We start from the raw sequence: 8,715 nt of genomic DNA, 5'->3' as shown, positions 1-8,715 counted from the left end.
TGTCAGGGGAGGTGGGAGGGCAAAGGCTTCCTGACCTGCCAACCTAGCAGAATAGATGAATCCCTTGTCTCCAAAAACGAGATGTCCGAGGAAGATATGACATCGACTTCTGGCTTCTACAAGTGTATACTCGCATGCACACACACCCACTGGAGCACGCACTTATACTACGCATGCCATTCACTCACTACACATAGGACAAATATACCAGATACTACACATATACTATGCACGCTATGTACACACCACATGCATACACACGCAAATAACCCCAAAACAGCTCTCATCCTATCCTGAGCCAACAACCTACCCATACATGATCTGGCAGTCTGGTCCTAAGAGCCCCACAGTGAAGCTCCGCCCACACAGAGGGGATCACCGTCCTCCCACACAGGAGCAACAACACCATCCTTCCCACCCTCATCCTTCCTCAGGTTCGATTCTTCTTCCAGCAGGTCCTGATGGCTTTCAGAACCACCTGAAACTGTGGCTTGTTAAAATCACAAGTGCCTGGGCCCCATTCCATTAGAGTCTGTGGGGTGGAACCAGGCGTCTGAATGTTTTAAACAGGGTTCTAGGTGATTCTGATTCACTCCAAACTCTAGAGTCCTGTCCTAATCAGTGGTGCTCTCTTTGGTTCTCACTTCCTTGTTTGATTGAAACCGGAAACCCCAGAGGCTCAGGCTGGGGCCAACATAATGTGTGCCTCTCTATAAAACAGATTCTAGAACACACACACACACACACACACTCACTGGCCTCTAGAGCTTCAAAGTGAAGAACTGGCTTCTCATTTATCCAGGGACTAGAAATTCTTGTCTTATCAGATTCTGCGTTTTAAATATAAATTATGATCAATATCAGCAAGAGCGGGAGGGTCAGAGGCAGCCTGCCGGCACTGTTGCTTATGTAAGGGGCTATTTTTAGGCACTGGGGTTACAGACTGTTCCTGCCCTCATGAGGTTGATGTCTTGATGAGAGATAGAGTTAGTAAGTGAATATATAAGTAAATAAACTCTTTTCGGACAGGAATTGAACTGATGAATTCATGTTGTTTATCACAAGTAACAGAAAATAACAAAGTGGACTGGCTGAAGGGAAGGGCAATTTTTCTACCCTTTTGAGAAATGATCATGTCCCTTCGATATTCATATGCTGAAATTCTTAGCCGGGCGGTGGTGGCGCACGCCTTTAATTCCAGCACTCAGGAGGCAGAGGCCTACGGATCTCTGAGTTTGAGGCCAGCCTTGTCTACAAGAGCTAGTTCCAGGGCAGTCTCCAAAGCTACAGAGAAGCTCTGTTTCAGAAAAAAAAAAAAAAATCTAACCCCTAGGACCTAAGACATAGCTATACTTGGAGTAGTGCTGCTGACTTAGCATCCATGAAGCTCTGAATTCAACCCCCAGCAAGGCAGAAACCAAGTGTGTGAAACATACCAGTGATCCCAGCGATTGCGAGTGAGAGGCCAGAGAATCAGCTCAAGGTCACGGCTAATCCTCAGCTACATATTAAGTTTAAGGTCATTGTGGGCAACATAAGCAGAGAAAGAGAGGGGAGGTGTGGAGGAGGAAGAGAAGGGGAGGGGAGGGGAGAGAAGGCAGTCTGGGGTGATGGCTCAGCAGATAAAAATGCTTGACACATAAGCCTGCCACCTGAATTTGGATCCCCAGAGCCCATATAAAAGCCAGGAGACGTGGCTTGTGTGTGTCGGCCTGGCGTTCCTATGCAAGATGCGGACGGCGGCAGGAGAAGCACAACAAAGCTCAGGCCAGCTAGGCTGCAGTGTAAGTGAAGGGGCAAACAAAAGAAGACCTCAAATAAGACGAATGTGAGGGCCTGATGTGTCCTCTGACCTTCGCATACATGCCACGGCACGTATATGCCCTTCACACACATGCCATGACACGTATATACCCTTACACACACACGCCACAACATGTATATGCCCTTACACACACACCACAGCATGTAAATGCCCTTACACACACACCACGGCACGTACATGCCCTTACACACACGCCATGGCATGTATACACCCTTCACACACATGCCATGGCACGTACATGCCCTTACACACACGCCATGGCATGTATATGCCCTTACACACATACACCATGGCATGTATACACCCTTCACACACATGCCATGGCACGTACATGCCCTTACACACACGCCATGACATGTATATGCCCTTACACACACACACACACACACCACGGCACGTATATGCCCTTACACACACTCCACGGCATGTATATGCCCTTACACACACACACACACACACACACACACACGCCACGGCACGTATATGCCCTTACACACACACACACACACACGCCACGGCATGTATATGCCCTTACACACACACACACACACACACACACACGCCACGGCACGTATATGCCCTTACACACACACACACACACACACACACACACACGCCACGGCACGTATATGCCCTTACACACACACACACACACACACACGCCACGGCATGTATATGCCCTTACACACACACACACGCCACGGCATGTATATGCCCTTACACACACACACACACGCCACGGCATGTATATGCCCTTCACACACACACACGCCACAGCATGTACATGTCCTTATACGCACATGCCACGGCACGTATATGCCCTTAACACAAACACACCAAGAAATAAACATTTTAAAGGCAAGAAGGGCGTCCTGCTCTGTATTTCCTTTTCAGGAAAAAAAAAAAATCTCCCAACAGAGTCCGCTCACATGTTGTTCAGAGTAATTCTCATATGCTCAACCACCAACACCAGTCAGTATTTATTCCTAGGCTGAGTGGGACTGGGAAGAGTAACCCAAACAAACTCAGAGTTGTATGGGCTGGAGGAAGGGGAAGTGGCTGCCGGGAAGGCAGCCAACAGCGTCTGCTACAAAGTGCCCTGCGAGAACCAAAACAGACGGATGTGACAAAATGGGGGGGGTGGTGACACGAAGGGGCCGCTGTTAGAGAGGTGAGGAAAGCCTCTGGGAAAATGACGTTGGGGCTGCTACCCAACTGAAGTCGAAGAGTCAGCAGGCAAAACTGAGGTGCAAAGCACTCCAGATACAGAGATCCTGAGGTAGCAACAAGTGTAGGGATGTCAGCCTCAGAAGGGAGTAGGCAGCTCTGAGCGCTCTGTCACCAACGACTCCCGCCCCTCCTTCTCTGCCTCGGTCTGCCCACCTGAAAAATGGGGCTGAAGGGTAATTATGTCTCACCCGGTACCTGAGTCATACCAAGGGTGATGCTAGTCTGTCTGCTATTACAAGCGTGCCAACAAGTCTAGGAACCTCTGGGACAGTGGGGCAGGCATTCTGCTCCCTGAACGATGGGGAAACCCCAGATGAAGCCTGTCCAGGTATCCTAGTGAGCAAGCACCAGAAGCATCGGGTTTTTCAACCAAAGACAACCCACAGTGCTTGAAGAAGAACGTTAGGTCTCAAACCCAGGACAAACTGGCTAACTGAAGTGACTATTAACACACCAGTGTGGATGCTGGCTGCCAGGTTCTGCCAGCTTCCCTCAGTCCCCGTCCCCCCCCCCCCCCGCCATTACAGGGTCCTCCTGGCTGGCACACCCTGCCCTCTGAACTCTCCAGCCCAGAAGCTGGGCTGTCTTTCCCCCAGCTGCTCTTCCAAATAATCCGGCCATTTGGGCTACCCTGGCCCCTTTTGGCTCTTTGGGCCTCTTGGCCGCTGTTCCTGGTTCCTCTCTCCCGTCTCCCCTTACCACGCGTGACCTGGCTCAAGGTCATGTTCACTCAGCTCTCCCAGTGTCTCTGCCTCTGACTGTTTTCTCCCTTACATCTATAATAAAAACCTCAACCCCTTAGGAGCTGTCATGTTCTCCTTTTATTTATTTTCTTCTCCTTCATCTGGTGCCGAAACTGCTACAGAGACCCATAATCTCAGGAACTTGGGGAAGCCCGTATCTGGGCCCTCTAGGAAGGGACACTGAGCATGCAGGCTGTCCACCTCTTCTTCTCCTGGACAAGGAGAGAGGGACGTAGTGGAAGCCGATACCAGTCTCTTGGTACAACTGAGGGCACCAGAGAAGAGCTCTGGCCTCCGTGGATGCCAGTCTGAACGAGTTGGCGGCAGTCACTGGTCTACTTCCTTTCTTCTTCTTTCTCCTCTTCCTTAGTTTCACCCCTCCTTGCTTTCTTTCCTTTCATCGAATGGTGGGTAGTACTGCTTAGGATTGAACCCAAGGGCTTCACGCTAGGCAAGCATCACCACTCAGCTTAAATCAGCAGCCCTATTTTTATTTATTATTGGAAAATAGATCTTTAGCTCCCGCCTATAATTCCAGCACCCAGGAAGCCAAGGTGCGAGAATCCCAAATTCAAGGCCAGACTGGGTTATCTCGGGCAAGATCCTAGGAGGTGGGGAGGTCTCCAACCCAGAGGTGATGACATATGCCTGTAATTCCTGCACTTGGAAGCCTGAAGCAGGAGGCTCCATGCCAGTCTTGGCTTACATAAGTGAGCTGTAGGACATCCAGGACTGTGCAGTGAAAACCTGGTTCATATTAACTAACTACATAAACAAAAACTCAGATGGCTGGAGATGTAGCTCGGTGGTAGAGCACTTCCCTAGCAGGCACAAGGTTCTGGAGTCAATCTCCAGCGTCACACATACGAATAGATCCAAATGCATGCATACGTTGGAAGTATAAAGAAAGTCTATGGAGCCAAGGGTGGTGGTACATGCTTGTAGCCCAGCACTTCGGGGAGGTGCAAACTGCCATAAATTTGAAGTCGGTCTGAGGTAAATAGGAGGCCCTTTCTCACAAAAAAAGAGAGAGAAAAGAAGAAAGTAAGAAAGAAGAGAAAGTGGAGGGGAGACATTCCCGCAGAGTCACTAGGTTGAGGAAAAAGAATACCTGGATTAAGGAGCACCCAGGAATGCCAAAGGTACTGGGACAGGCATTTAATGCAGAGATAGGCAAATCACTGTGACCTTACGGTCAGGCTTCTACAAAAGAGTTCCAGGCCCTGCCTCAAAAATATAAAGTTTTGTATTGTGTTCTCTCTCCTGTTAGAGGGTACACAGGTAATTGTTTTGATCCACTCTGCTGCAAAAACAAACCCCCCAGCACTGGGCACTTCTTTCTCAAGGTCCTGGAAGCTGGGAAGTCCAAGGTCAGGGTGCTGGCTCTGGTGTCTGCCTCAGGCCTTCAGCTGTTTCTTCCTGCAGCGGGAGGCAGGGCAAGAGGGACAAAACATTACACCCTCAGGTACCAGCGGAGCAAAGGACAGCTAGCTCACCAGCCTTGTCAGGGAGGCATTGATTCACCTAGGAGGGCAGAACCCTCATCACTCATAACTTAACCACTTCTCAGTAGGACCCCGGCCAGCACCACCCAGGGGGATCCAGTTGCAACAGGAGTTTCAGAAGGAGGAAAAGCATTTAAACTAGAGCTAGCATACACGCCTCCCTCCTGACACAAAACCTAAAGACCCTGGGCATTCTTTATAAAAACAAAACTAAGATTTGAAAGGCAGGAAACAGAAAACCAGTCAGTTAGGGACCCGGGTCCCAAAGAATAAGGCAGTGGTATAGTCCGTGCATTTTCTTCTTCCTTATCTATTCCTGGGGTGGCCCGGAGCAAACCATCAGGCAGGAAATGTGAGGGAGTCTAGGGGGTATTTATTCAGTCTCCTTGTGGCAAGGCACAGAGAGTCCTTGAGAGAAGGAGAGAAACCAGCAGAGCATCAACACGGAAGAAACCAAGGAGGCCTTTTCTTTCTTTCTTTTTTTTTTTTTTTTTTTTTGGTTTTTCGAGACAGGGTTTCTCTGTGGCTTTGGAGCCTGTCCTGGAACTCGCTCTTGTAGACCAGGCTGGTCTCGAACTCACAGAGATCTGCCTGCCTCTGCCTCCCGAGTGCTGGGATTAAAGGCGTGCGCCACCATCGCCCGGCAGGCCTTTTCTTTCTTGAGCTTTGTTTTGGAGACAGAGTTTTCTGTGTAGCCCTGGCTATCCTGTAGACCAGGTTAATCTTTTTTTGGGGGGGGGGTGTTTCAAGACAGGTTTCTCTGTGGTTTTGGAGCCTGTCCTGGAACTAGCTCTTGTAGACCAGGCTGGTCTCGAACTCACAGAGATCTGCCTGCCTCTGCCTCCCGGATGCTGGGACCAGGTTAATCTTGAACTCAGAGATTTGTTGGGTTTTTTTTGCTTGTTTTTTTTTGTGTTTTGTTTTCTTTCTTTTTTGTTTGTTTGTTTGTTTTTTGGTTTTTTGAGTCAGGGTTTCCTCATAGCTTTGGGCCCTGTCCTGGAACTAGCTCTTGTAGACCAGCATGGCCTCAAACTCATGGAGATCCTCCTGCCTCTGACTCCTGAGTGCTGGGATTAAAGGCATGTGCCACCTCCACCTGGATGAACTCAGAGATTTGTTTTTTTTATATAATATTTATTTATTATGTATACAATATTCTGTCTGTGTGTATGCCTGCAGGCCAGAAGAGGGTCCCATTACAGATGGTTGTGAGCCACCGTGTGGTTGCTGGGAATTGAACTCAGGACCTTTGGAAGAGCAGGCAATGCTCCCAACCTCTGAGCCATCTCTCCAGCCCGAACTCAGAGATTTGTAAGCGGAACTTGTGTTTCATTTCTCAACTGCCCAGACCCAAATAATCATACCGAAACTATATTAATTACAATACTTCTTGACCAATGACTCAGGTATATTTCTAGCAAGCTCTTACATCTTAAATGAACCCATTTCTATTAATCTGTGTATTGCCATGAGGCTGTGGCTTACTGGAAAGGTTCTGGTGGCAGCATCTTTCTCCTTCAGCAGCTACATAGTGCCTTTATGACTTTGCCTACTCTCTCTCTCTGTTCTGATTTCTTGCCTGGCTTTATTCTGCTAAGCCATTGGCCCAAACAGCTTTATTCATCAACCAATAAAAGCAATACATCCCACATCACTTCCCTTTTCTGTCTAAATAAAAAAGAAAGTTTAAACTTTAACATTGTAAAATTACTTATACAAAACAGTTATCAAACAAGAATTATAGTTACAATATTTAGTCCATTTATATATGACAAATTTTCATCTATCCAGTCTTTGTGAATCTAAAGTTTTAGATTTAATTTATCTTTTATCATAACTAAGGAAAACTATAACTGTAACTGTCTGGTCTTTAACTCCATCAAAGACCCAAGAAGGATATAACCTAAGTACACAGGAAGTACATTGTAATCAACTTCCAAAACTCTAGAATTGACAGAGACATCTTGCTGCCTGGACAGTCATCCAAAGTTCTTCTGTTGAAGACATTGGGGCATCTGTCTTCAGTCTACAGGCCCATAGTATCTTCTCTGTCCTGCAGGATATCTGACAGACTCTTTCATGAAGCAGGAACCCTGAAGGATAGTCTCACCTTCCTTAGGCAAGCTCAGCAGTCATTTTTCTGTGGGTCCTGCATGTCCAGTTCATACAGTAGACCATCGAACAGTCTAGGCAAGAGCGGTTTCTTGCCCAAATGCCTAACAAACTCTATAAGGAGCCTCTTTGGTGCCTCCACTTACAGAGATCCACCTGCCTCAGCCTCCTGAGTGCTGGGAATAATAAAGACTTGCACCACTACTTCCCAACCTACTTTAGCTTTTAAAAGATTATTTGTGTATTTATTTAATGTGTCTGAGTGTTTAACCTTAAAGTATGTTTGGGCAGCACTTGCATGCAGTGTCTGCATGTTTCTATGTCAGTTTCTTTTTATACTAATATTTTATTTCTTTAACAGCCTACAACACCCGGTATTCCCAGGCGGTCTCCCATCCAAGTACTAACCAGGCCCGACCCTGCTTAGCTTCCGAGATCAGACGAGATCGGGCGTGTTCAGGGTGGTATGGCCGTAGACTCTACATCCGTTTTTATAGTGCCCAAGATCACACCCAAAGTGGTCCAGCATCTCAAAGGCCATTGGCTGAAGGAGTTCCCACAGCATAAAAATAGCTTCAGATCCTCTGGAACTGTGTTACGTGTGGCGGTGAGTCACCAGATGGGTCCTGGGAACTGAACCCAGGTCCTCTGGAGGAGCTCGCTCTTAGCCCCTGAGCCATCTCTCCAGCCCATTTTTATTTATTTATTGCTTATTTACTTATTTTGAGGCAGGGTTCTTCACTCAATGTGTAGCTAAGGGTGATCCTGAACTCCTCATCCTCCTGCCTCCTCCACATCTATTGGCCTCACTCTCCTTATTTTTATTTTTATTTGGCTTTTTTGAGACAGATCTTACACTATAGAACTCAATCATTCAGCCTTACAGCCTCTCAATCTGGGATTGAAGACATGTACCACCAGGATTGGCTCAAATGGCAACTCTTTCATTATTATTTTTTGGTTGTTGTCGTTTGTTTTCTTTTTTTTTCTTTTTCTTTTTTATTTTTCGAGACAGGGTTTCTCTGTGGCTTTGGAGCCTGTCCTGGAACTAGCTCTTGTAGACCAGGCTGGTCTCGAACTCACAGAGATCCGCCTGCCTCTGCCTCCCGAGTGCTGGGATTAAAGGCGTGAGCCACCACCGCCCAGCTTGTCGTTAGTTTTCAAGACAGAGTTTCTCTGTGTAGCCCTGGCTGTCCTAGAATTCCCTCTGTAGACCAGGCTGGCCTCACAGAGATCCACCTTCCTTTGCCTTGAGTGCACCGCCACCAGTTTGGTTTTTTTTTTTGTTTGTTTGTTTGTT

General features: G+C 47.6%; 1 non-coding gene across 1 annotated transcript; it reads right to left on the bottom strand.

The window, feature by feature from the left end:
• Positions 1–7,774: 7,774 nt before the first annotated feature.
• Positions 7,775–7,893, bottom strand: LOC142838525 (5S ribosomal RNA). Its single transcript, XR_012908579.1, has one exon. It is a non-coding gene; the product is annotated as a 5S ribosomal RNA (ribosomal RNA).
• Positions 7,894–8,715: the final 822 nt, after the last annotated feature.

The sequence above is a fragment of the Microtus pennsylvanicus genome, chromosome 19, assembly GCF_037038515.1.
Source record: "Microtus pennsylvanicus isolate mMicPen1 chromosome 19, mMicPen1.hap1, whole genome shotgun sequence".
NCBI lineage: Eukaryota > Metazoa > Chordata > Mammalia > Rodentia > Cricetidae > Microtus > Microtus pennsylvanicus.
The sequence above is the reverse complement of the archived record's forward strand: the minus strand, read 5'-3'. Positions and strand labels throughout refer to the sequence as shown.